The 25,853-nt window shown below is 43.0% G+C and overlaps 1 protein-coding gene across 2 annotated transcripts in view; it reads left to right on the top strand.

Annotated features, from left to right (window-relative positions):
• The window catches only part of sns (sticks and stones), a 408,043-nt gene that overhangs the window by 330,288 nt on the left and 51,902 nt on the right, over positions 1-25,853 (top strand). The gene's annotated exons all lie outside the window — the stretch shown is intronic.

Raw genomic sequence — 25,853 nt, 5'->3', positions numbered from 1 at the left:
AGAGAGAAATCCTGCAAATCGGCTCTCTTAAAATTCCTCGTAAAACTTCCTTCTCTTTGCAACGATAAATTCCGCCGCGAACGTACTTCCGTTCACCTTGGAAATATTCTTATCTGATTATTTCGTTTCAAATGTACACACTTTTTTAGTCGATGCTCGTGGTTTTCATTTATTACCTGATACTCTCCCCGTTTTCTTTAACTCCGGACAGAACAATAACGGGAATTACAGCTTTAACGACGGATAACATAATTCACCGGCGTCGCATGTTTTATTTATAAATTTCCGCTCGTTTCGAATTACTCTTCGCGTCTACCGTTTTCTAATTTTTCTTCTCTCGCGCAAGTACCGTGCACGTTTCGACTAAACACGGCGCGCTCTTTTCCATTTTCCGCGAATAGTTGGAACTGTACCCTTCCACCGGTTATTTTGCTCCCCATTGTTCGGCTTGAAAAATGAACTGGCGTCTTGATCGCGGTTGCACAACCGTATATATATACACACACGTGTACACGCGTACGTGTAAAATTATAGTGTGAAAAAGGGCGATAATTCACGGTGTTCTTTCTTTTTTATGTAAGTATTATTCATTAACGCCATGAAATATATGACAAGAAAATCGATTTCACGGATACAATGAAAACGAAACGTTCGTTACATTTAAAGCGCGAATAAAGAATTCTCTGGTTACAAATCACAAACGCGTGGAATCAAACAATGGACAACTTCAAGACATATATCTACATTCGGATACCGCGGCAATGATAATAGAATTCCTCGACCATCATTTCTCAGTAATTAGACTTTGAAAAATTCCAGTGGTACAATAATTTTCTAATGTATTATAATCTGATGTACAAATATTATAGTCAACGTTCCTAAGGATCTTGTTGCTACCCAGAATTGTACGTTAGATAACAATTTATAATTGCACGTTCAATAATTCACTAAAGCTTCGTCCAATAGTTAATGAAACGAAAATTATTCGCTACAATCGAAAGAAAATATCGTAAACGTTCATTCACGTAATAATGTTCGGATTCGATTTGTTCGCGAATAACGTCGAATCCTTTCGGAGTTCAGCGTCGGATAAAAAATCTCGCCGCGAGGGAGGGGGGCGGATAACGATTTTCGCATTATTAAGAACGTTTCGACGAATCCGACTCGAATAGTCACGGGGAAGTTCCGAAGTTCTACGGAAACCGGGGTTGCGCGGGCGCGGGTGTCAATGCGGTCAACTTTCCGCGTTAACAAAGACGTTCTCCAGCGAACTTATTTCAAAGTCGCCGACGAAGGTGGTAAACCGTGATTAGCGACGACGCAGCGTAAACCTTGAAACGCGCTCACCGCGAACTAGTTTGCGAGTTTAGAAAATGCCTTCACCGATACATACGTAGGTATAAAGTTGGTCGTCGGTTTGTGACACGTTGCGTGAACTTCCGGTGAATTTCTTCGAACAGCCATCGTGGCTGGCTCGTCGTAAATCATTGCTTGTGTTGCTCGTTCAAGATAGCGTTGCGAAATAATTGTAACGGCAAGGAAATTTTGAAAGACCCCTTATCGGTTCTCGTAGTTGATTAATGTTTAATGAATTCATCGAGCGACGATGATGGTAATAAGGCGATTTTGAAAGATTTATTATTGGTTTTCCAAGTGGCGGACCATTTTGCTAATGAAGTGAATTATAGATCCAATCAGATTTAAATTGTAATTGCATTACTTCAGAGTTTAGGATTTCTAATTAAACTACTGCGTGATTTTGTCTGTGAATTCTTTCCTTTATTATTTAGTTTCCTCAGTTCGGTTATCAATCGACTGAACGTATTTGATTTTATATGAACTCGAGGTTCGTTGTTCGGCAGTTAACAACTTTAATGAAGCTCCAGTAATTTCGATTTGTTACTTCTCCATCGAATGGAATCATCGTCGTAGGAAATTAGTTCCATTTTCGAATTACTCTTTAACGCTTTGACGGCCGGTGTCACGTATACGTGACGTACACCAGCCGGCGGGTATCGATCGGTGTCATGCAAATGGGATTTCAGTGTTCCCAGGTCTAACGTATCAAATTAAAATACTCATTTTCAATATTCGGTATATTTGGGGAAGTGTATTTCTTAATATCGAAAGCGGTTTAAGATTGTATTTTACCGTGCAACGTAGACAATTAGAATTTATTACGTGAATCAATATTTACGATATTCTCTTTCGAACGTCCCAAATAACTTCCGTTTTATTCACCATTACACGAGCTTTAGTGGGGTATACTCGCGTAAAACGCATAATAAAATCTTTTTGCGAGAAAAACGTGTCAAATTGATGAAAAGAAGAGATGAAAATTAAGCAAACGCAGCACTTACTGTGCCAGCCAAGCTCCACGCGCCAAGTATCAGTAACTAACACGTGCATACGTATAAAAAATGGAGCAGACCGCGCAACGCGCAAGCTACAGCAAATATTATCATTAAACCCGTCGTCGTGTTGCCTTTGAATTTCCATAGAATAAAAGGACCGCAAAGAAAAGCATCACAAAAGAAATTCCTCAAAGCCACGGTGCAAGGACTTTAACCTCAAGATTGAATAATTTCCTATTCCATTTCTAGTACAGTCACCAAACAGGGTACTTATCATTTATATAACCCTTTTGCTCATAACAATAAGAATTCCGAACTCTTAAAGTTTCTTCCTGAAAAAGGTCATAAGTGAGCGAAGGAGTAGAAATAAATCATACAAAGTACAAACGCAAAACATACACAATACGATAACATTCGATACATTAGATCATCCCATAAGCAATGTCATTTCAAAAAAGGCATTAAAAAATAATCGAACAATAATTGATCATACGTAACGACGGCCAATGTAATATATACCAAACAAGTAATTCATGGTTTACACGAAAAGCTAGCATAGGAAAAACGACATTACCCGATATAATATATTTCACATACGTACTCTCGATAACCGACAATTAGCAGATTCGAATTCACATTTATCGCGCAGTATAATTCTCGATAATATACACCTAAATTGACCCGGCACGGTTAGACAGAGGCCACGCCCAGGGGACGTTGAACGTGACGAACAATCCATCGATAAAATTCCCGTTACCTCGTACTTTCCCTTCGATATCGAGCCCGATATCGTTCACGGCGCGGTTGTCAGCGGCGAAAGAGCCAAGATTAGACGAAGCTCGAGGAATCATTTATTCCAGAAGCGAGAAGACGTTCCCCGATTCGCCCGTTTGAAACGTCCATAGATATCGCGGCGTCGCCGGCGCGATCTGTTTCGGGGACGTTCCACTCGCCGACAACCCTTTAATATTTCACGGGACACGAAAGCGACGGTGTCCCAACCTTCGCCGAGGCGTCGCGTCGCGTCGCGTCGAGTCGAGTCGCCTGCCTTCCGGTGAATCCGGTCGTTTCCGCAAAGCGGGGAAACGAGTTGACCACCGAGTGTTGTCGCTGAGCCGAGTACACGTGGCCTTAGGCGCGGTAAAAATAAAAAGGAAAGAAGAAGAGAGGAGAAAGGCGGACGGGACGTCTCGGCGGAGCCGCGACCACGAGAAACGGTTCTCGGTAAACCCCCGAGGACTCTTCGTTTGCCTACCCCTGGGACGCTTCTTAGATCTTCCTCCCGTTTTTGAATGACCGAAGTTCAGGCTGGAGTGGGTTATGAGTACGGGTCCAACGGGTTCGTCGTTTTCTTTTAAACTGTCCGAGTTGTGTAAGTATGAAAAATGTGCCCCTATAATTAATATCTTCGTCGTTGTACTTATCTAGACGAGGTCGGGCAATGTTTCTTTAATCTCGGACGAGGATCAAATAAACGCAGAGCTTCATTTCTGAATCTTTGTAAAAGTCTACAGTCTAAATATATATATATATATCAAACGATAATAACACTATACCGAATAAGTATAAAACAGAAAATACATAATATTGCTTCACTTCGCTAAGTCTCCTACTCAAACAGTTGCCAAGGAACAATTCAGTCTCAAACAGTAATTTCCCGAGCTTAATACCCGAGAGTGCGCCCAGTGCCGAATGAATAATTCGAAACGCAGAAGAGACACGAATAGTTCGCAATCCGCGGACTAGCACGTTAAAGACATCAGAATTTCTGAAGCGACGTGGAAGAAGATACGGTAACCCGTCGTTCCTCGCGACGGGAGTGGACAACGGTACGTGTATCGTAAACCCGTGGAAACGGGTCCCTCGGTATAAATGCATGTGTACGCTCCCGTAACGTATTACTACGCGAACGTACCCTGCCACGTCCGATACGAAGGTGTGTCCGACGTGAGCATTTGAAATCACACGCGAGGATCGCGGCGACCGGCGAGCCCCGCCGCCGGTTCTTCTGCAAACGACACCGGGGTTCACATGCCCGACCTCACGGACCAGTACGTGTCCGGAAAAATGAACAAGGCGCGGCCCGCGCTGTACAGCGGCGAGAGGCGAAGAGAAAAGGGATAAGGACACTGGAAACTGATACGGGCGTTCGATCGACGGAAAGTCGGCCAGGAAACTACATACATCACCTTTCCGCGAATAAATATTTTATGAGACCCAATCCGGCGGCTCTCTTCTTCCTCGTTATCCGATGTTCCTCTTGTTGTTTTTCCTGCGACCCGCCGCAGCTCTTGCGGCGACCAAGACTCTCGGGCTGCGGTGACCGACCCCTTCAGCCTGAACATTCCAATTTTTTCTTCTCTTATTTTCAAACTTCGGCTAGAGAGGACATATTCACTGGCAACGTGCTCGCGACGGGCAGTGTTGTACTGTAACGAAAATTCAAGTATGGCTGTGCGTATTGTTATTTGAAATTTTGAGTTGCGGTAATTGTTCCTTTCCTTCTTTTTTTTTTTTTTGTTATGATTTTCAATCAGGTTGCAATGTTGTAATAACAATTTCGTGCAGCACGAAGCGTTGTAACGTCGGCAATATTTTCCACAAAAAGCCAGAAATGAATTCGTAATTCACTTTACGAATATTTTGCCGGTTCCAATGAAATTGTTTTGCCATTACGATCGTACAAGCGTGCCGTTCGTTCTGCGCCGAGAAGCATTTCGAAAGCGCAGCGCAGAATAATTTTTACGTCATTTTGCTGCCAATTCCGTTAAAATTATGTTATATATTTTTGAATGCTCAACGATTTCACGCGAAACCACGCTACTCTGTCAGGCGTTTATTGAAATATTATGTTACGTTTCCGATGGTACTTCTTTTAAATAATATAAAATATCTTCCTTGTTACGTTTCATCGCTCCATTGCACGTCAGATTGTTCCACCTTCCGCGAAACATCCTCCACCGAATTGCTCCCCCCTCTCCAGGCGACTAAATAATCCATGAAGAGTTCGGCTCGCAAATACGATACATTTGTTATCGTTACTTCCATGTAGTTTCCGTGAAGGATGACGCAGCGCAGCCTCGCTAGGCGGAAACCCGTTCCCCCGAACGATATCACACACGATGTAACATTATAAATGGAAGAAACGCGTCTTCCCGCGACCTATTACGGCAGATTGAATCATCCGTAAGTTATTAACCGGCGTAATTGAAGCTGAAAAGCAGCAGTAGCAACGCGCGGGCAGGGTCTGGCTCGATCCTTTTTCGTCTCCCTTGTCCATTATCGTCCCCGCGGGGATACAAAAGAAATGAGAAAACGCGGGACGTGTAACGGCGGAATCTTTTTCCAGCCAGGGAAGTATCCTGAAAAGAGTAATAAATGCCCGCCGCGCACCCGGGCCCGGTGTTCCTTTACTGCTAGAAAATTGGACCTGAAAGAACATTGGCTACGTAATTACATGTTTCTAAGAGGGCGGGCGGCGGCAGCGGCGGCGGCGGCGGCGAAAAGAAAGAAACGGGAAAACAACGGGGCGAACCGGGGAAACGTTCGTTACGCTAAAGCCTTTCGCCCGTCGGAAAATAAAGTGCGAGCAATGATGAAGTCCCGCCTGAAGTTCCGTCGTTATTTGCATTAACCGCTGTGCTTCTCCTTTTTTCGTCTGCCCTTTTTTTTCCCCTCGACCGCGCTGATACCCGGCTCCATTCGGAATAGGAAGAAAACGAGAACGACCGAAATTTCGACTCGAAGCCCGCCCTCCCACGCCAATTTCCCACCGTATTTCTGTTTTTACTCGCTACGCCGCGAGCTTTCTGCGCGCAGCAGCTCGCCGCGATTTCGAGTACCCATGTAATTCTCAACACCGCGTAAAAAGTATTAGTTCTTTCACTTGCGCGACACGCGGGAGGGGGAACTGGGTATTGATTAATCGATACTGTGCCATGAAAATTCGCGGATACCTGTTTTGGTGTGTCGTCGATAGAATACTGTGGCACGGTAAAATGGAGAATCAAATTTATGTTTGTAATAACTACCTTAATAATTATTTAATATACGAGAGTTTCGGTAATTGTCTGCTATCCAAAACATGTTGAAGCTTGAGAAAGTGAAACATTTTGATAGTGTTTACCGATGATTTGACCTGAGCATTAGGTTTTTTACAAGTTAATTAATTTCAGAGTTTGTAAACAACAAGAGAAATATTTTTAATGGGATTATTTAAAGATTAGAGGCGGCAGCGCGAGCGTCGTCAGTGTGTCCCTGTAATTAGCAGGTGTCGGGGCTATTTTTATAGTAAAGAGCAGCGTACCACTCACGTGTCCGCGGGTCAAGCGCTTCGCCCGTCCCTTTGACGGTTGCCAGGCCGTTTTCACAGAAAATAACAACGACAAAGTGAAAATGAAGGTGACAAAGACGAAAACCAATTACTTTCACCCTTTGTCCCGGGACTTCGGCTGCATTCTTCGCGGCGTTCGAATTCCGGGGGATGAAAACCGAGCGGAGCCCGGGGACGTTCCCAAAGTAAACGGACGAAATATGTATAAGGGCAGTGTCCCGTAGCTTCGTTTTACGAGCGAAGATTCGCGTATTCAAATGACAATAAAAGGAGAAAAGGCGAACATAAAGGCGGCAAAAAGAAATACGGGAACGCGAAGCTGCCGCGACGGGAGAACAATTTACGTGTTTCGGGATGAATTGAAACCGAACGAACAATTTCAAAATTCTCGTAAAATGCGAACGTTTTTCCTTGCTGCGCGGTCCTCCGATGGGAAATTTCCTTGAAAAGCTGTCGAACCGAAAAAAGCGTCGGGATAACACCGGAACCACCCTGCTCGCCCCCTCCGTCCCCATCGTCATCGGAACGAATCAATTCTGGCGCACGCACGTCTCTGTTTCGAAGTCGATGCTCCGTCCCGAAAATTGGATCAAATTTCAATATTTCGTAACGCGCCCCGCCTATTGCAACCATTGATCCGGTTCAGTCACCGCCATTTTTTCGACCGGATGATGGAAAGGATTTCCAACGGGGGAATATGACTTCCTGAATATTTTCGAAGCTTTCGTTCCGCGTCTTCCATTCGCGGTAACTCGAACCCGTGTTTCGGTCGACGACTTTTCACAAATATTCCGTTTTTTTTTTCCGAACGCATTCGCTTCGGAGCGATAAGCGCAATTTGACGTCGGGGATCTTTCAATTTTGTTTCTTTTCGCGGGGCCACTCGTACGATGGCGGACATTCATCCCGTGTTCCCCGTGACACCATGAATTCGGGATTCGCGAGTGAATGTCTTAACAAAGTGCAGGGAAGTTTTGGTGTAACGTTCTGCCGCGTGATGGAATTGAGCCGTGCGTTCTGAATATTTTACCCGCCCGACGACCTCTGTGTCGCGTGTTTTAACACTGCAACGAGAAGCTCTGGGGAATTATGTTTTTTTTTGTTCGGTGATGGATGGTGGAAAAAATGAATATAAATAGAAATATAAAAGTCTTTTATAGATTCATTTTATAGATACATTCAGACTAAAAGGTTCGCGCATTTTTCTCGCGTTTATTCCTGATAGGAATTTAACTTCGATCATTTTCGGTGACTCGTTGTTCGGCGTGAGAATCACTGAATCCCGAACGAACGCAACCGCACTATCCATAACTTAGGCGGTCGATTAAAATAGTGCACCCAGTTGCATCGTCTATTGAATATTTATCTGAATTCGAAGACGGCCGCAATGCCCCACGGCGCATATTATGACTTCCATGTTTGAACAATGTTGCAACACCCAGCGCGGAGTGCCTATAAATTTTCGACGAACCCACAGCTAACTTACGGATTGCCCGAAGCGCTAATTGATTGGTGTACACGTGCAACCGAATTAGCACTTGCGAAAACTATTAACACCCATAAAAACGTCTGAACTTGTTACAGCGAATTACAATTTTAGTATCGAATTCTTCAGTTCTAACAGAATTTAAAGAACTCGATAGACGTGTCATAAAAATACGTTTAATGAGGCGGTGAAAGTGTTACATGAGAGGAAATTGGGATTCTATTTGGATAAACTAATATTTCGTTAATATGTAATTCAATAGTATGGTATCATGGTAGAATTTCATAAAAGGGAACAGCTTTTCTCTCCGAGATTTCTCTGTGAAATGACGGTTCGCCGATGACGCTTGACGATCAGACATTCTCGAGCTGGTTGACCACGTAACAGCCATTTCCAGGAGATACTTTGCTCTTCTTCGTCTGCGCTTGACATGTTCGTACGGAGAATATCGTGCCGCGCGGGGGATATTTCACAATATGATACGCTCTCGGCGTCCTCTTCTTCCTGATCGCTCTTTTATCATTCAGTCAGAAACCTTCGGGCATTCACGTTGCGTGACAACCTGATTTTTAATTTTAAAATATCAACCCACTCTCTCCAGGCCAATTTTCGCTAAAACTGTGTGCACGTTCTAGCTAAAATATCCTGAAAAACATTACATGTTTGAAGATATTCATTTATTGATATCTTAACTTCTGCGACCACTGGTTTCTCATCGTTATTCACCAAGCATTTCTCATCTGCGCAATACGTATGGAAAAGATGTCAAAAACTCTATTTTTCTTCAGAATCTTCCAACGAGAAAACGGTGTATTTGTATATAATATAAATTTTGCAATTGCAAGAAATATTATTCTCGCCGTTTCCGCTTCAGGATTTTTGAGGATTAATTTCTAGAAGGGAAAGAAGAAAAGGGATTAAGGGAGAGAAGGGCATGTATATAAATAAAGCGCGCAGTAACCGTGGGAATGGAAGGGACACTTCAAATTGAAAAGCACGGCGTCGAAAAATCCTCCGGCCGCTTTGAAATGTCGCGGTGAGAAACGGTTGCCACGTTTAATTAGAAAGTTAAAACATATTCTCGAGGATGTAACGAAAGTTTCCCCCTTTTCACGGCGGATACTTCCGCGAGAAACAAGACAACTCTGTATAAATCCGGACGAAATTAATTCGATTTTTCTTCGGACGGAAACTTCTCCGAAATGAAATTCGCATTTCGACGTTGCTTACGCGGACGAAAGAACTGGGAAAGCTTCTTAACGATTGTTGCCGTAACGTGAACAGGGAAGATCAGTGGTGGAGACCAGCATTCGGTCAGCCAAGAAACACGTTGACATTATATAACGTTGCTTCTCTCGCTAATACGCTTTTCACTTTTAACGATCATACTTATGAACGTTTAATCCCTGTAAATGGTAATCCAATTAATTCTATTCGAGAATCAGTGTTTCAAATGAAATTCGTAATGCCATTTTGTTATATAACTTAATGAATCCGTGCAGCTAATTTTGTCATTTGATCTACGGTGAACGTCGACGCAAATGATGCGCGTACAATATTATCAAACATCGCCATTAATTACGATTGTTATAATTACTCTATTAAATGTTGTGTCACAGTAACATTATGATACGCGAGTTTCCGCAAATCAATACGCGCGCATTTAAAATATAAATGACATTTACAAATTCATACCTCCGGACGACTATTCTCTCCGAAGATCCAGCGAAAAAGTAGGAAAGATCATTCATACGAGAAGCCTCTATAAAACACACATTACCCTTGTCACAAACTCAACGAACACGTTCCCAAGCAAATCTACCGAGCTCGTTCATCTCCATTGATCGTCGAGCAAAAAAATGATAGAAGAAAGGAGGATATGAGGAAAAAAATGTCTTCCACTCCGTGTAGGTAAAAACTTCGAGAGACATTACGGGGGGGAGAGAGACCGAAAGAAGAAACGCGCGTTCCGCGTACACTTACACGTAGCTAGAAAAGACCCGGAAAGCGGGGTCCGTAGATCCTCATCCCCTTTATATCAAAGGAAAGAGGTCGGGACAAGCTCGTGGCTCGAAAAAGCTCCTGAGGAGAACGGTCGACAAATCTCAAAGGACTCCGGGCATCGTCTCGAAGAAGTCAAGGACCAGACGTTTCGAAAACAAAAGCGACCCTCCGCTCTCCGGGGCATGTCTCTCCGTCTTATTTATTCGCAGCCGGGTAGCGTCTGTTCGATCCGGAGGCCGACAACAGGTCCGCAAGAGATTTTCTGGGTTTAGGCCGCGTCCAGAACAGTTACCGCAGCTTTATCTGCTACCGCAATTATGGTAAAGTTGTCTTCTGGATATAGCGACGCCTGAAATTCGATTTTTCGTGAGTCGAAGCTTAGAGCCTTTAAAGCCGGTAGCAATTGATGTTGCAGGACCTGGGACTGTATCTGTGACAATTATGAATACTTCTAATCAGATCTCTGTTAATCCACTTGGCCTACTAATTGAAACACATTTCCGTGTTTAATAATTACTCGCTAATAGATACTTCAAAGTGACTTAACCATAGAATCAAGTATCTATTTCACAACGAAATAACTTCGAATTCAGTCCCTTGCTTCGTCTCCTAAATTACTTTCATTTTCTAAAAGAAAATATTAAGCTGCTCCAAGTTCGTTTCGCGCTGTCCTCAATGTTTGGTCTAGCGGAAGCTCCGGAAACATACTACGAAGCTTCCAGAAAAATGTCAGGAAGGTAATAGATAGGGACGTATTATGCATAATTCAATAACATGAATAAACTGAAACAAACCTCTGGAAACAACCTAATATTATTGACTCTAACAATTTCTAAGCAACGACAATGTAGATCCTATTAATCCATCACAACCTACAAAACGATACTAAATTATGAAAAACGAAAGCACCGAGTATAGAACCCTATGCTCGTCTGTGTACGATGTCCCAAGTAACAGGTGCACTAACAAGTCTGCGCGCAGCCTTAAATGCAAGCCGTGATCGTGCTTGCGGTTTCGGGTCGCGTCCAAACACGATTACGGGAGAACGATGGTGTCCGAATATTACATCCGAGCGGGCGGCGTCGTGTCTACGGCTGTCGGGACCGCGTGTTTTATTGCCAGCCAGCCGAACGATCCGCTCGTGCTTTCACGCGCCGCTGATTCGACTCGATTGCATTACGGAAATATAGACGACGAAGTTGTCGTTCGCATCGATGACGGCTGACAGGGGTGCAGACCGCGCCGCTGGCCGGTGCTCGCTAGCTGGCTGCCGCGCGATCCCACACGCTCGCGCGACCCCGCCGGTGTTTTATAACGAGAACGAAATTCCGACCGTAAGTGGCGATAATTGAAAACCACCGATCGGAGAGGACGAGCGGCGGAAAGAATGATCCCGCTCGCGGACGGTGAACCGAGCGTCGACTGGGAAATGCGGGGGATGAAAAGTGACGCGTTCAGGAACCCCGTGATTAGTAAGCCGAACGTTCGGACTCGGCAATTTTTCTTTCGCGCGTTGCGGCTGTGTGCAAACGCGGCTAATTGCTGGAATTGGTGTACCGCTGGGATTCAGTGAGACGCGTTCGAATGCGATCTTTTCGAACGGTTGGGACTGAGTTTGGGAAAATGCGAAACGCACAGGCGAGACGAGAGCTTGTTAACCTCTTGCCTTACGGTGTCTTTCTTAACTGTCCGTCGTTCGTGATTTATTGGGGAAAGGGAAATTGTCTGGGTGTATAATAATTGGTAACAGAGGAGTAACGTTTCATTTGAATTCAAAAGAAGCGATACTCGTGTTAAGTTGTAGACTCGTTACCCGTTGTAGAAAGTCTAAGAGTGCAGCTTTTGAGACTTTAATTGATTTACAATTCAGTTTGCGTATTACTGAATCAGTTTCTTGAATAATTTTCCAGAGAAACGTCTGATTTTCGCAATATTTGCGAAGAGAAGGAATCAGGAATAGGTGATTTTGATCCGGCTGGTAGTTTTAGTGTTAAATTTTATTTGGAATCTTAGCCAAAGGTTAACTTGTTACAGTTCACTCGTGATATTCCGAGTCGCAGATTTTTGAATTGGAAATTTAAGTTGTTGAGAGAAGAAGAGTGAACTGTAGTTGGTAATACCTTGCGTAACAAATACTTAAATTTTGAGTAAAACGGTACGCACGATCATAATTTTGATGTTTATCGAATATATCATTGTTTGACACGTCGAAGATAGATTTTCTATTATTGTTAGACACTCTGATGATGGTTTTTATATTGTTGCTCGTTATACTGATAGTATCAACTGAGAATTTTCGCTGACTCTCGACTGCGACGTCTTCAGAGCACCACTGTTTCCGGTCTGCGCGTCTCACTCGGAACATCAAGCCGAGGGAAGTCGAGTGAAGCTGAGTCTCTTATTGCGACGGTGGTAATGAAATGGAGAGTTAAAAGAGCGTATTCGTAATATCGCGTCTTTCGCCCGTGTTCTTCCGCATCTGCTTCCGGGTTTCCATTCTTCTGCAACTAAATTAAGTCGGTTTGGAAATTGAGTCGCGTCTTCGGGAGGAAATAATAATTAGCTACGAGATTTCGGCTGGATATTGAAACGGAAACACTGACATTGAAATTGGCCTCAAAAGAAAACGTGCCATAATATTAATAACCGACAGATATTCAATTACTCCAAGAACATGCTACATCCTAAATTTTCATTTAATCGCTACATACATTATCACAATAAAAGAACGTTTCCTTTATTCTACAAAAATTAAATTGCACATTATGACATTCCTAAACACTCTAATAGATCAATATTTAAATACAAAAATGAACTATTAACAAAATACACCGTAACTTTCGTTTATACTTGACAGCTACCCGAACGACGAATTGCTAATTAACAGACGGTGTTACATTCTACTCGTTACCGAACGTTTTCAAAAGCCCACGGTTATTTCGGTGTAGTGTCGCTCGCTGTAATTCGGCTTAATGTTTACCAGTGACAGTATTAATACGCGAATTATGAATTAATTCACGCGATGTAACTTGAAATACCGGCGGTGCTAATGATACCCGATACGGATCGTGTCTAGCATAACTCCTTCGTGTACGTACATTCTGCTCCACATACTTTACGGCAGGGATGAAATACTCGCGCGTGCCATCGTTAACCGGCGGAATATTGAGTATAACTAGGGACGCAGCAGGGAATTCGAGGTCCGTGAAATCTTGCCGGAAACTTAATACGGGCCGCGCGCCGCGCCGGGATCAGAGGAAAAAGACGCGGCGGCCGGCGAGAACGCTGTTGCTCGCCGCGGCGAACGTCCATTAACGTTCCTATTAATTAAAGATAAGCGCAACCGCGAGATAACAGCGCGCGCACGCGCCCGGCAACTTTAATTCGCGAAAGTTTGACTGACGTGACGGAATTGCACGGGATTTCATTTTTAATCGGCGAGCGTGGAATTTGATTAACGGGAGATATTACCATTGTTGCGGAATTTCGCGGATTATTTGGAGCGCTCGGCCGGGGAATTTACGGCAAAAATGATTTCTCGATGACGCACTGTATACTCTAATTAAAACGGTGTTTCGTGCTGTGATCGAACCACCAAGGAGGTTCAATTATCGAGGAAAAGAAGGGACGAAGAAAAGTGGAGTGGAGTTTTGAGAAATATGAGAGGATCTGTAGGTGGAAATGGTACAGGTTAGATGGTACGTTAATAATTGTTTCAAATCGGTGCAATTTTAAACAATCTAGTTAGATGGGAGCGATGAATATTGGCGTTGCCAGTAGTATGATTGTGAAATTGATCGGACACTTCTGTGGATATAAGTAAAGTGAATTATTGTCAGTTATTTAATCAAGCTTTCTCTTGCTGCCTTCATTCTAGTAGATATTTCTGTATAAACTTTCCTTCGCCGTATTTTTATGACTTTTCTTTAAAAAAAGACAGTCGATAACTTGCACTCTCGACTGTCCGAGAAAGGGACTCTGTTTAAAAATAATGTACAGTCGAGTCAGAGGTTTAAAATTGTAGATCGTCTCTGAAAATACCCTCGGAAGCTTCTTGCTTCTTTATTCCGATCAAAGGAAACTTCATTTTGATTTATACTACAATTGTGACGTTCGTACTAGTTAATTTACGATCAGGAATGCGTCCTCCGAGACCGAAACAATAACGTAAAGCATATCATGGCAAACAACCGCTCCCGAGTTTAACAATGTTTGTGTATAAGCAACGTATAATAATAACAATCACGTAGCATATTCGAAATTGATTATGGCGTAGCATGCATCCAGCCTTTGAAACGGCCTCGATAAAGCCGAACTTGCCGAAACTAATTCGAACTATCAGAGAAGTTTCGCGCAGTGGCTTTGCGCGATCCATCTAGAAAAGCTCGAGCGTCGTTTATTAGCGCACGGAACGATGAAACTGTTATCGGCGGACCGAAGTAGCGTCAGAAAGAAAAAGAAACGAGCTCGGGGGCGGGGCGAACAATTTTTGGTGCGTTTAGTCACTTGATCACGTGCTCTACTGCCTGACCCGATTTCCCAACCAATTAACCCGGAATATTTTATCAGCGGTTCATAAACATGACCCGGTTACGGTGCCCGGATACTTCACCGCGAAGGTTTCGTAGATAAACGCGAGCTCGTTCGGTCACGAATTCTCTTACCCGGCTCCTTTGGCCGTGTTTCTAAATCCGTTGCGACGAACAATGGATTCTTTTTATCTTCGTGGCAGTAATTTGCTATTGACTTCATAAAAAAACTGGAGTGCTTATGCTGCTCATTGTTAGCTTTTGTACTCCTATATGCTGGGAATCGGTTCATTTGGAAAAATGGAGATTTGTGGAAGAGAAGCTTCGGGGAAAGGGAAGTTTGTAAAAATGAAGATCTGGAGAAGAAAAGACTCGGGAAAGGAAAAGTTTGCGAAAAGATTTGGGAAAGATAAGATTTGTAAAGGTGAAGATTTACGAAAGAAAAAGATTGGAAAAGTGAAGGCTTTGGAACAGAGAAATCCAAGTTAACCACATCCAATTGACAAATTTTCAAATTTCATTCCCTCCGGAAGAAAGCCTCGAAGGAACGGCCCATGACAAGATCCAACCTACTCATCTCTCCAACGCCCTTACTATCTTTCCCGTCCACCGTAATACGCTCGCAGATAAAAATGATACCCTGCAAACAAGAAGCTCTCACATCGGCTAGAACTATTGGACGAATTCAGCCGGAATACGGAGCAAACATGACGCGTAATAATTCACTGTTCCGGTAGGCGTGCGTGCGTGCGTGCATGCGTGTCGCGCACAGAATTCACGAGTCCAGGTTGCGGAATGGCGGCGGATTGTCGGCGCGCGGCTGGTCAGGAACAATCGGCGAGAAATCGTGAATTAATGAACTGTATGCGCGCGACGAGCGGTAACCCGGTGATTTTTCAACGGATCCGGTGTCCAGGAAGCTGCGGAGGGAGAGAGAGAGAGAGAGAGAAATCGACCGTGTATTCGGTTTCGCAATGCTCCCTCCTACGTGACGAACATTTTTAAAGCGGCGGGCGTCATGGGGTGGGTGGTAGCGATCGCTTTGTCAGGACTACGGATCAACCCCACGGATGACAAACCGACACGGAGGTATCCGGGCCTTAGCAAGCGTTTATTTATGATCCTCCTCCGCTGCGGACAGCCAGCCGCCGAATCGGATTTACTCTTTGAAATGGCGTTCGATCGGTACGCCGTGCCCGGAATCGACAATCGCGAGCCGTAGAGATTATTGCCCTCCCCTCCGCCGCGCTTCCTTCCCGCGAATGCCCTCGGTTCTATTCTTTTTCGGGGATTCTTTTTTTTTTTTTTTTATTATTCCGTCCGGGTGTTCGAATGTGCACGGCAGCGCGTGTCTGTTCATTTTTTTTTTCTCCCCGCCGCTTCCTTTCACGCGGTCGCGGGCGCGATCGATGCGTCACGCATGAACACCGGCCGCGTTCGTCGAGTTAGAAGGATCCGGTCGCGACGGTTCGGAGTGAAACTGATTCACGACACAATTTCACTGGAACAGCTTCACTTTGTACCGCCGGTTTTATTTATGAAGCGACCACGCGGCCGGACTTTATTGTCGGTACCCTTTGCCGATTTGCTCCCAACTCGATGAATATTTAAAGCGGGGATCTACTTGCCAGGGGCACGTCTTTTTGGGTGTATTGGCGGATCGTAGGAACGGCTGTAGTAAAATAGAACGGCAACGGCGGTCGGGTTAATACAATTTTCGATTGTTCTCTGTTTTGGCAAGGTCAACGAGCAGAGGGAATTATGTATGGGACTGTGGGCGTAGATTTATCGTGCGATTTATTGTGAAAGCGAGGGGATCTCTTTTTTAGGTTGCCTTTTGTAAGTCTGGTCGGATGGCGGAGGGTCTGAAGGTTTGGAGTTACGTTTCGTTGTGTTTGTTATTTAATGAATGAGAACTTTGTGTAGGTTGGGAACAATTAATTAAATCAAAATGTAGCTCCGTAGCGGCGCGTTTCAGGCACGCGCGAGTGATTCGTCGAGTATCCAACGGAATTACGGAATCGGACGAGACAAACTGCGCCCGGGGAACACGTTTTCTCGTTTTTCGGGTAGAACTTTCTCGGAGGTTTAATATTTCCCGCATAAAGGGCATCACTCTGCGTCGAGATCCTTGGCCCGTTCACGGTCGGAAGTTCAGCAGCCACAAGCACCGCCTATATTTCTTGCAACTTCGCGGGAAGCAATTACTTTAACGTAACCGCCGCACGCGAGAAAAATAATTCTTTTAACTTCGAAATTCACTTCTTAACTAATCAACTTAGCTCCTATCACTCCTATCACTCCGAGTAAATTTGGTTAATTTCAAAGTTTGAAACTAAAACACGATATAATTCTTATGAGATATTAGTTTATTAGTAAGAATACCTGTAAATGTTGTAGAAACTTAACAAAACGTCAAGAAACCAGAAAGTAATTCATATTTTACTGGTGTAACTGTAGTTTGTTATGCTTGCGTTCGGCAGCGAGACTGCCAATTGAAGTAATAACGATTAATTTCTTATTAATTTCAAATTATAGTTCCTTCTATGTTTCGTTTTAGTAAACAGAGAAACTAGAAACGTCAAGAAATGTAAATCATTCCCGACGAAGGTCTGTCGCAGTACGCCGCCATTTTGTGCGCGCCGGTGCCCTCCGTTCTCCGTCACGGATTGTCGATCGGATGTCTTAATACGGTGAAATATATGGGCAAACAGTTTCAAAGCAGGGCTGTCGCTATAATAAATCGGTGAATATAAATCGCAAATATTTGTCACGCGCTCAAAAGGTGCGCTCGTGATTAAGTTATTTACGAGCCTGAGGGTATTATCGGCCGAGCGTGCGCGTGTAGTTCGAACATATCCCGTTACAATGGCGCTGTTAAAGATAAACACCCGGTGATTTGATAAACCTGTTACGTACGAATTTAATTTGCGCCTGGCGAAAATCAGCTGCGCGGTCTTGAATTTAATTCTCCCGTTGCGAGAAACTTGCGATAGGTCAATGAGCTCGGCTCGATATCACGGTTATTTCGAGAGGTCGATTGATTTTCATGAAGATTAAAATTCCCGTGCGTGCCCAATAGAAAATTCATTTGTTCATATTGAACGTGCGAATCGACAATCTATCGTTATTTCAAAGTCTTTCTTTCATCATTGAGATTCGTTATCGTTAAATCGAATCATCGATCATTAACCTAGAAGAACCACTTTTCATCAAAAGTATAATAAACATTTTGGAATAAATTAAAGTCGAAGGGACAGGAACTTTGATTGATGCGTTCTTTGTTGTTTCGACAACTCGTTTTTCACGTGCTAATTACTAAAATTTGATGGGCAACGCTATTAGTTATGGATTAAATAAATCCAATAGTTTATCACGAGACAGCACCGGGAGAGCGGGTAAGCCGTTCTAAAATTGCGCGTGACGTCAACGCAAAATACGATATACGAAAAACGACGCGATGATAGACATCTGGGAAACGTCGATCGATGACGACTGACAACGATTCGACTCCCCATTCGTTTGACGGAACGGAAAAACAGATTCGGATCAGCGCGTTGACGTTCCGACGGCGTTGGAAACCCGCGGAATATTATAATGCACTATATAAAAACATGAAATACTATCCCCACTTTATCGTGCCCATTATTAAACGGCGGATATTTATGTAAATACAGATTTTAGTCGTTTCCATAATTTATGGGCCATTAACGTGGATAATTTCGATATTCTCTCGACGCGGGATTACATTTTACGAACGTTCGTGATAATATGAACAACTACTATTCCATAGTCTATATTAAATACACGTCTATCAAACAGTACAAGAATATTCCATACATTTCTTTCTCCCAATTTCAACTTGTTCATCAGAAGCTATTCAACCGAACAGCATTGCATACGACGAATAAATGCATGCTACTTCATACTATACATTAAATACGCGCCTATCAAATAATAGAAGAATATTCCATACATCTCTCTTCTTCAATTTCAGCTTGTACATCGAAAGCAATGCAACTGAGTAGGATTTGTACACGATAAACAGGAATGTAAACGTGTTTCCGTTGTAGGAGAATCAAATTCCTGGAAAATTATTTACTTCATAAAAGGCATTGGCCCAGAATTACCAATATCGCGAGATGACTCGACCTTCGAGTGGCAGACTGTCATTCGCGAGAGGTGTTCCTTTCCTAGTGAGCACTAAACCTCAGAGCAATCGTTACAGGGTAAAGTGTAATACAACTCCAACGAGCTCGCGGGACGTCAGGCCAGAATTCTTGCGTTAGAGGAGTTAAGATGAGCCGCGCCATCTGCGAAGCTCTGGGAATTCGAGAAAGCGGACGGGGAAAATGGTTGCGCGACACGAATGTGGCTGAACGCGTGACAGTATATCGGAAAAGGGAATTTTTTACGACGAGCACTCGCGACGAGGAATTTCGACGGAATCCTGTGGCAGGGAACAACGTTCGTTCGTCGTGAAATAATTCGAATAACAGTTCTGAAACTGAAATAACGAGGAAGAAATGCCTGTTGTTCGATGCACAATCGTTTCCTAACACAAATTACTATATCACGAACTGACGATTCTAAACCGATATACAAATATTAAATAACAATCCATTATTCTGAATACTACAAGATCCTCATTCTTCGATACGATAATAAAACATCTACGATTCCCTGTGAAGGACCAGTCGACCTTGTAAAACGATACGATCTCAATGTCAGAAATAAAGCTCGAAGCGAATGCAACAGCATCGAGACCATTACCCTCTAATTTCGGCGACGGGAATCACAGATTTTCCGTGCGTATCGCGGTCATTTATTCTATCGATATCTCTATCCCGCATTAGTAGCGCAACAATATTCGGTATTTACGTTCCATCTGTCTCCGCGTGCTATAAACAGAGGCTGCATGACATCGATAGGAAACAATTGTTTGAAACGCGGTAATGTTCGACGACAGAGTTATTCAAATAGCGAGAATCACGGGTAACGAACGTCCCCACGCGCGCCTGCTAAGGGGAGGGAATTAATACACGGGGCCGAGGAACATTAAACGCACTATTTGCGCGGAGAAAAATCATGGCCGCCATCGATCGCGCGCTATTATCGGGACATTTTGCTCGTTAGCGGACTCGTCGCTACGAATGTTTCTACGGGAAACATTTCTCTCGCAATAAACACGGATAACGCGATCGATAACCGGCATCCGTTCGGCTCTAACGCGGGAAGCATTAATTCCAATTGATCCCTTGTCAAGAGAATATCCCGTTCCACCCGATGATTATTTTTCGTCCACATTATTACCACGCGTGATTCCATCAAATGCTGGGCAATTGAAACGCGTCATGTGAACGGCGCTAAAAATAAACACGTGTTAGACCGTTCACGACTAAATTCTCCGATGTAATACGATCCTTTCAACGTACATCGTGAACGCAGCGATGATCACTGATTTTTTTTCTTCCTAATATTTCATACGTTCTTTGTATTTCATATATTTTTTACGTGCATGCTATTAATGGCGACGTTAGTTTCGGCGATATTCATGACATTCATAAAGCTCCGACAATTTTGTTTGCTACAGCAGGAAAAACGTATTTTTTTTTATTGAACATTTTTTCAGTGCGCGTTACTTTTCAAGGTATTTGGTGAAATAAATTTTTCGACCAGACCTTTGAGAGCTGGTTTTTGAGCCCCTGGAACGTGGAAACGAGCGACTGTATTGCAAACGCCGCGTCGAATATTTTTTTGACACCCGGGCTGAGTGCGATGATTCGTTACAGTAAGCGTATGTGTAGGTGTTGGACGGTGTCCCTTGTGAGTCGAGGATCATTCGTGTCCTCTATTTCGGTGCCGATGGAAATATTGGCTGATGTAAATGACTTTTTAACGCAATTAATGCGTGTAATCGAATACAAATGACGAATTAAATTTCGTTCCCTGATAAACAGGGAATATTGCCCGTCCCTGCTCGTCCATTCGAAATGTCTCGTTATCTTTATAACCATCTGTATAAACCTTTTTATATTAGAGATACGATTTCAGCCGTTATAATTGTTATCATTATTATGACATTTATATCTATCATTTAGCTACTTTAATGAAGACGTATAGCATCAGCATCTCGTTAATCAGCATTCGGTACTCCACTCCTGTAAAGAGTATATACAAAAGAACAATTCTTTGCGTTCAGAATAAACGAGCGAAGGTTGCAACTAACGATTTAATTAACTAGTTAACCGAGTAGCTTCTTCATCGTGCAAACTTGCGTAGGCGTAATCAATGGACAGTGCTAATTATCCGTAGACGTTACAGCACTATTAAATTCAATATCCCTTCGGTAATTGAGGAAGTTACCATTTGTTTATAAAACGAGATTTCGAAAACATTGACGTTATCAGATTATACTCACTACCTATTTAACATTGTGCACCGTAGAAGGAATTTCGTTTCACGGAAAAACCGCGAACTCGCAACAGACATTTCACTCTGCATAGCAAAATTACAAAATCACAATTGGCAAAATAACTCACAACTTAAAGAAACAAATATCAACGTATGCATTGCGATAAGATACAAATAATGCATATGAAGGTATACATATAATCACAGCCTTACATATAAATCTTCCAAAAAAGAACTTCTCACAATCTAAACGGAGACAAAGACAAAATAGGCTCAACGCTAGAACCACCGTACAAAACGACCCATCTGAGATTTCTGCTTTCGCAATTGTTCCAAAAACACACTAGCCTCTCTAACAAGCTTCTTCGTAAATTCGCTAATATTCTAAAGTATAAATTAATAGAAGCCATAACAAACGCGTTTCCATAATTCCTACAAGAGAATACAGATTGATCGATTCGATTGCTCGGCAGTTTTCGCGTTAAAGGTCAAGCGTGAAAAGGGCGCAATTTGTCGGGGCAGTGGCTGTTTCACCGTCCCTTTCTTCTGGCAAGAGGAATAGGCTAATCGCGTGTGTACACCGTGAGTGTTTACCACTGTAAATCACACTCACCGTTGGTCCCGTCGCGAGAGCAGTATGTCTTCTCCGTGCGCCCGATAATTCACAATCCGCCAAGAATACGGGACAGATTAATCTACGGTCTCGTTGTCAGATGTGTATATATATACATACATATTCGGCGTTGGCCGGGTATCATTCCAGTGCCGCAAGTTTATTAAGTGTATTAGCTGAGCTCCCATCCCCGAACCGGGGAAACCGGATAACGCGGGATACACGCCGGCATACGCCTATTTAGCGGGCGCATAATAAGCTGCGCGAGATTCCTGCATCGCGCTGTCACGTTCGCAATATTTGTTTCCCCCCGATAAAGCTTGCGCCATCCACGGAAACCGGAAGCAAGGGCGAGGGCAGCGAGTTCGGAGACCGAGGAAAGCTTCCCGGAAGAAAGGGCGGAACAGTCGACTCGCAATCCGACGATCAATCTCGATGTAATTGCGCTTCGATGCGATGCCCGGCCACGCGGGGGAAATTTTTTACCGAATTATCGCGTCGTTTCATAGCTACTGCGGTCTTATTGCCGCGGAAGTTTCTCGGCGATCGTATACGTGGACAGAAGTCCTTAATCGTTGACGGGATTGTTTTTGTTCGTTGTTTCCCTTTTGCGCCAGGATTCATTAGGCGGTAATCTTTAAATGGGTATCGAGGAAGGGAATTAAAGAATTGAGTTTACAGGAGGGGAAGGTTGAAGTGAACTTCTTTCGATCTCGGAATAAAAGATATTCCCTTTAGTGTATGTTGAATTTGTATTTAATTATATTCGGTTAGATGTGATTGAGTGCAGTTGAACGGATGAATTTTCAAGTGGTTTTTGCGTTCGGCGTGTTATTATATTTTGTTCGACGTTTTTCGTGGGAATTGTAACGGAGATGATCGTCCCTTGATTATCGGCTGATACCGTAAGATCGTAATTAAATAGCTGCGTAACTACTTTTTTTTCTGGGAGCCAGTGCTCCCATTCGTTCGCCGATTCATGAATGCAACGGGAATTCGAGTCGTGGTGCATTTAACGCGGCTACATTTGTGTGACTTATTGATGCATATTCAGCACCCCGCCGTGATCAATAGACTCGACTTGTTTACATTGGCAGAGTCAATGTTATTACGATTATTACTACCACAATATCGTATTCGCAAGGCAAATGATGTTGAGATATTAGTACGCTTCAGGTATAAAGGAGCTGAATAAGAAGAAATCTGATTACTGCTGGAGAATTCCCTAGATTATGGGAAAGTATCGCGTGAAATTTAATATTTATGCTTTCAGCTCGATGAGAAATGTTAAATGCTTCGCCGAGTTATTACGCATTCGATTATGAATATTATAGGTACTTATCTTACGAGTACGTCACTGAAATTTGTTTATAATCGAAAAACAATTTTTTATCGAATCTTTTCTTCCGCTACTGTAGGCTGATAAGTTTTAACTAATAGTTTTAGAAAATTCGAATATATCTTAGAGTTTTGTAAGAATTCATTGTTGACACGAAGAAGAATAAGGAACAAATGGCATCACCTTAACTATGTAAATCAGTCGTGATAACGTAATCGTATCTTGTACTAATAACGCACCATATGGCACAGACTGTACAGTATTACGTCGAGATAATGCCGTACGCATGTAAATGCAACTAATACATACATACAGGGTATTAAACTTCTCAAAGACAGTACAGAACTGTAGTCCAATACCGTGGAAGTAATAATGGAACATAGATCGAATAATGTACGTCAAATCTTGAAATACCTGTATGGAAATTCTCTTGAATAAACAATTGTAACCAAGAATTTCACGAGAACTCTTACACGTAAATCTAAAGGAAACTGGGTATAACAAAGAACGATTGACAATTAAACTTCGAATCCTTAAATACAATCAAACTCGCTAAAACTCGAGTTGACTAAGAATTTCTTTGCACTGTCAATAATCTTTTAATTATTAAATTATTCTCACCACTATTAAATTATGCCTCGAGTTGGTATTCCACATAATAACAACAGAAAGTACCCACAACCTAGTCACACTGAACCACTTTAAAAAAGGGTCGATTAGGAATTATTCAGTTTCGTTTAAATATTACACGGAAAACTGCCGTCCAATCCGAAAAGCTTCGAAAATGTTGCTCGCCGAAACGATCTCGTTACCCTCTACCCCCGAATCAGGTATCCGTACAATTGGTGGAATTACATGTTCACGGGTTTCCGGCGAGCGTTATTACAGAATTCGATAACCGATTATACAAACGAAATTCCTGCCCGGATAATGCTTATTCTCCGGCGAATTACGTACCAAAACGTAATTAGATATTTCTAGCTGATCTCCATTTGGGGATCACGTTAAAGGAGACCATTAATAACGTACGTCCGGACGGGTCGGGGGAGGGGATAATCTCCGAGCGGAATTGGAGGATTGCAAGGGGGATGAAACGCGTCGACTAGTCACTCTTCAGAGGTTGAACATACGCTGGCGTTACGTAGCCTACCCTATTACAGACAAATGGCTGTCACGCGAATCGAAATTCGAACAGATTTCGTAAATACGCGCGGCTTTGACCGAGTTGCCAAAATGGGATCCTGGAGATCCCGCCATTCTGCCGATAATTTGCTATCGCCGTTGCGGATTACGAACAACATAATTGCGAACGTATCACGTTGAACCATTGAAACTTTAATGTGAACAAATGGAACAGTTAATTTCTAACCTCCCGAGCTCCCCCGACGCTTTCATAATTTATTCCATCCTCTTGCGGATATTTATGCGAGTGTGACGTGTTAAAATGTATCGAGTACACGTACTGTTAAACAAGTTATAAGTATTGTATCAAGTATTATATATTCTATTATAGAATAGTCAAAGTTTTCCTATATTCCTCTTTTACGTGAACGAATATTTCGGTGTGCAGAAGTAACTAGAAATTAGTTTTATACATATTAACCCGTAACGATCATTTTCTAGCGATATTCATATCATCTGCGAAGCAGCAGAATAAACTGTTAGAGGTTCTAATGTAGTAAAATAGAATATAAATAAAAATATTTGAATGACAAAGTATATAAATAGAAATTGTAAGAAAATTGATTACATTTCCACATACTGGAGTATTTCGAGTGTTAAGGGTACATCCGCAGGCCACGGGATTCAAGGAATGGAATACGAAAGAAACCGGGCGCTTGATACATTCCATTTTCTTCGAATTTCCCCGTTTCTGTCCCGAGTTCGCGTGATTGAATGAGAATCCTAGGGTAAAAGGCAACCGGTTTCTGTCGGAGTTCATCGCGAATGGTCGCGTTAAATGAACGACGTTTAGCGAGAGGAGCCTTTATTTGTCTCCGGTCGTCGCAGCTTTCAATCAGCATTTTCTTCCAGCTTGCCGCCCCTATTTCTACCCTGTTTCCCCGCGTTCCGGTATCGTTCTCCTGTTCCGCGTTTGCGTCGTCGCTGCGCCGTTGCGAGCAAAATGTCCGCGAAACGATGGCTCGGTGTTTGAGTTATCGGCCTCGAATACCTTCGGACTACCTTATCCTGTAATAAACGATACAGAGCGTTCGTGAGAAATCGATACCCCGGCAGCTGGCTGGATTGCGATACAGCGGGTGTTTTATTGGCTTCATGACGGACCGGCGTTGACTGATTCTTCTCCTGGGAATGGAACGATCGCCGACACTCCTTTTTTTTCTCGAACCGTATTACCGACAGAATGGATTTTTAGTCGACAAAGAATTATAACGCGGCACCGAGCCGGGAAATATGAACTTAATAAATAAGTATCTCGGCTTTAAACTCGTGGCAAATGCTGTGGAACAACCGTGTCATTTTTCAGAATTTTCCGCGGATCGAACGCTGAATATTTCTAAAGCAGTGACGTAGTACGTTTTCATTAAAATTACCAACTCCTCGGTTTCGTATCTATTTACCTCGAAACACTTGCATCGAATTCTTAATGGATATTAAGGTAAACAGGTTTATAATCTATGGAAATGCGTGCGCTGCTCCATCGATGAAAAAGCTCGATCCCACGGCAGAAACGAAGCCCGAAGAATTCGGTGTTTATATTCGGGAGGATATCGCGGAGTTCCATAAATAAAGAAAAGCGAAACGACGTTCTTAAGAATA

Source organism: Nomia melanderi, chromosome 4, assembly GCF_051020985.1.
Source record: "Nomia melanderi isolate GNS246 chromosome 4, iyNomMela1, whole genome shotgun sequence".
Lineage (NCBI taxonomy): Eukaryota > Metazoa > Arthropoda > Insecta > Hymenoptera > Halictidae > Nomia > Nomia melanderi.
Note: the sequence above shows the minus strand (reverse complement) of the source record. Positions and strands in the feature narration are given on the sequence as shown.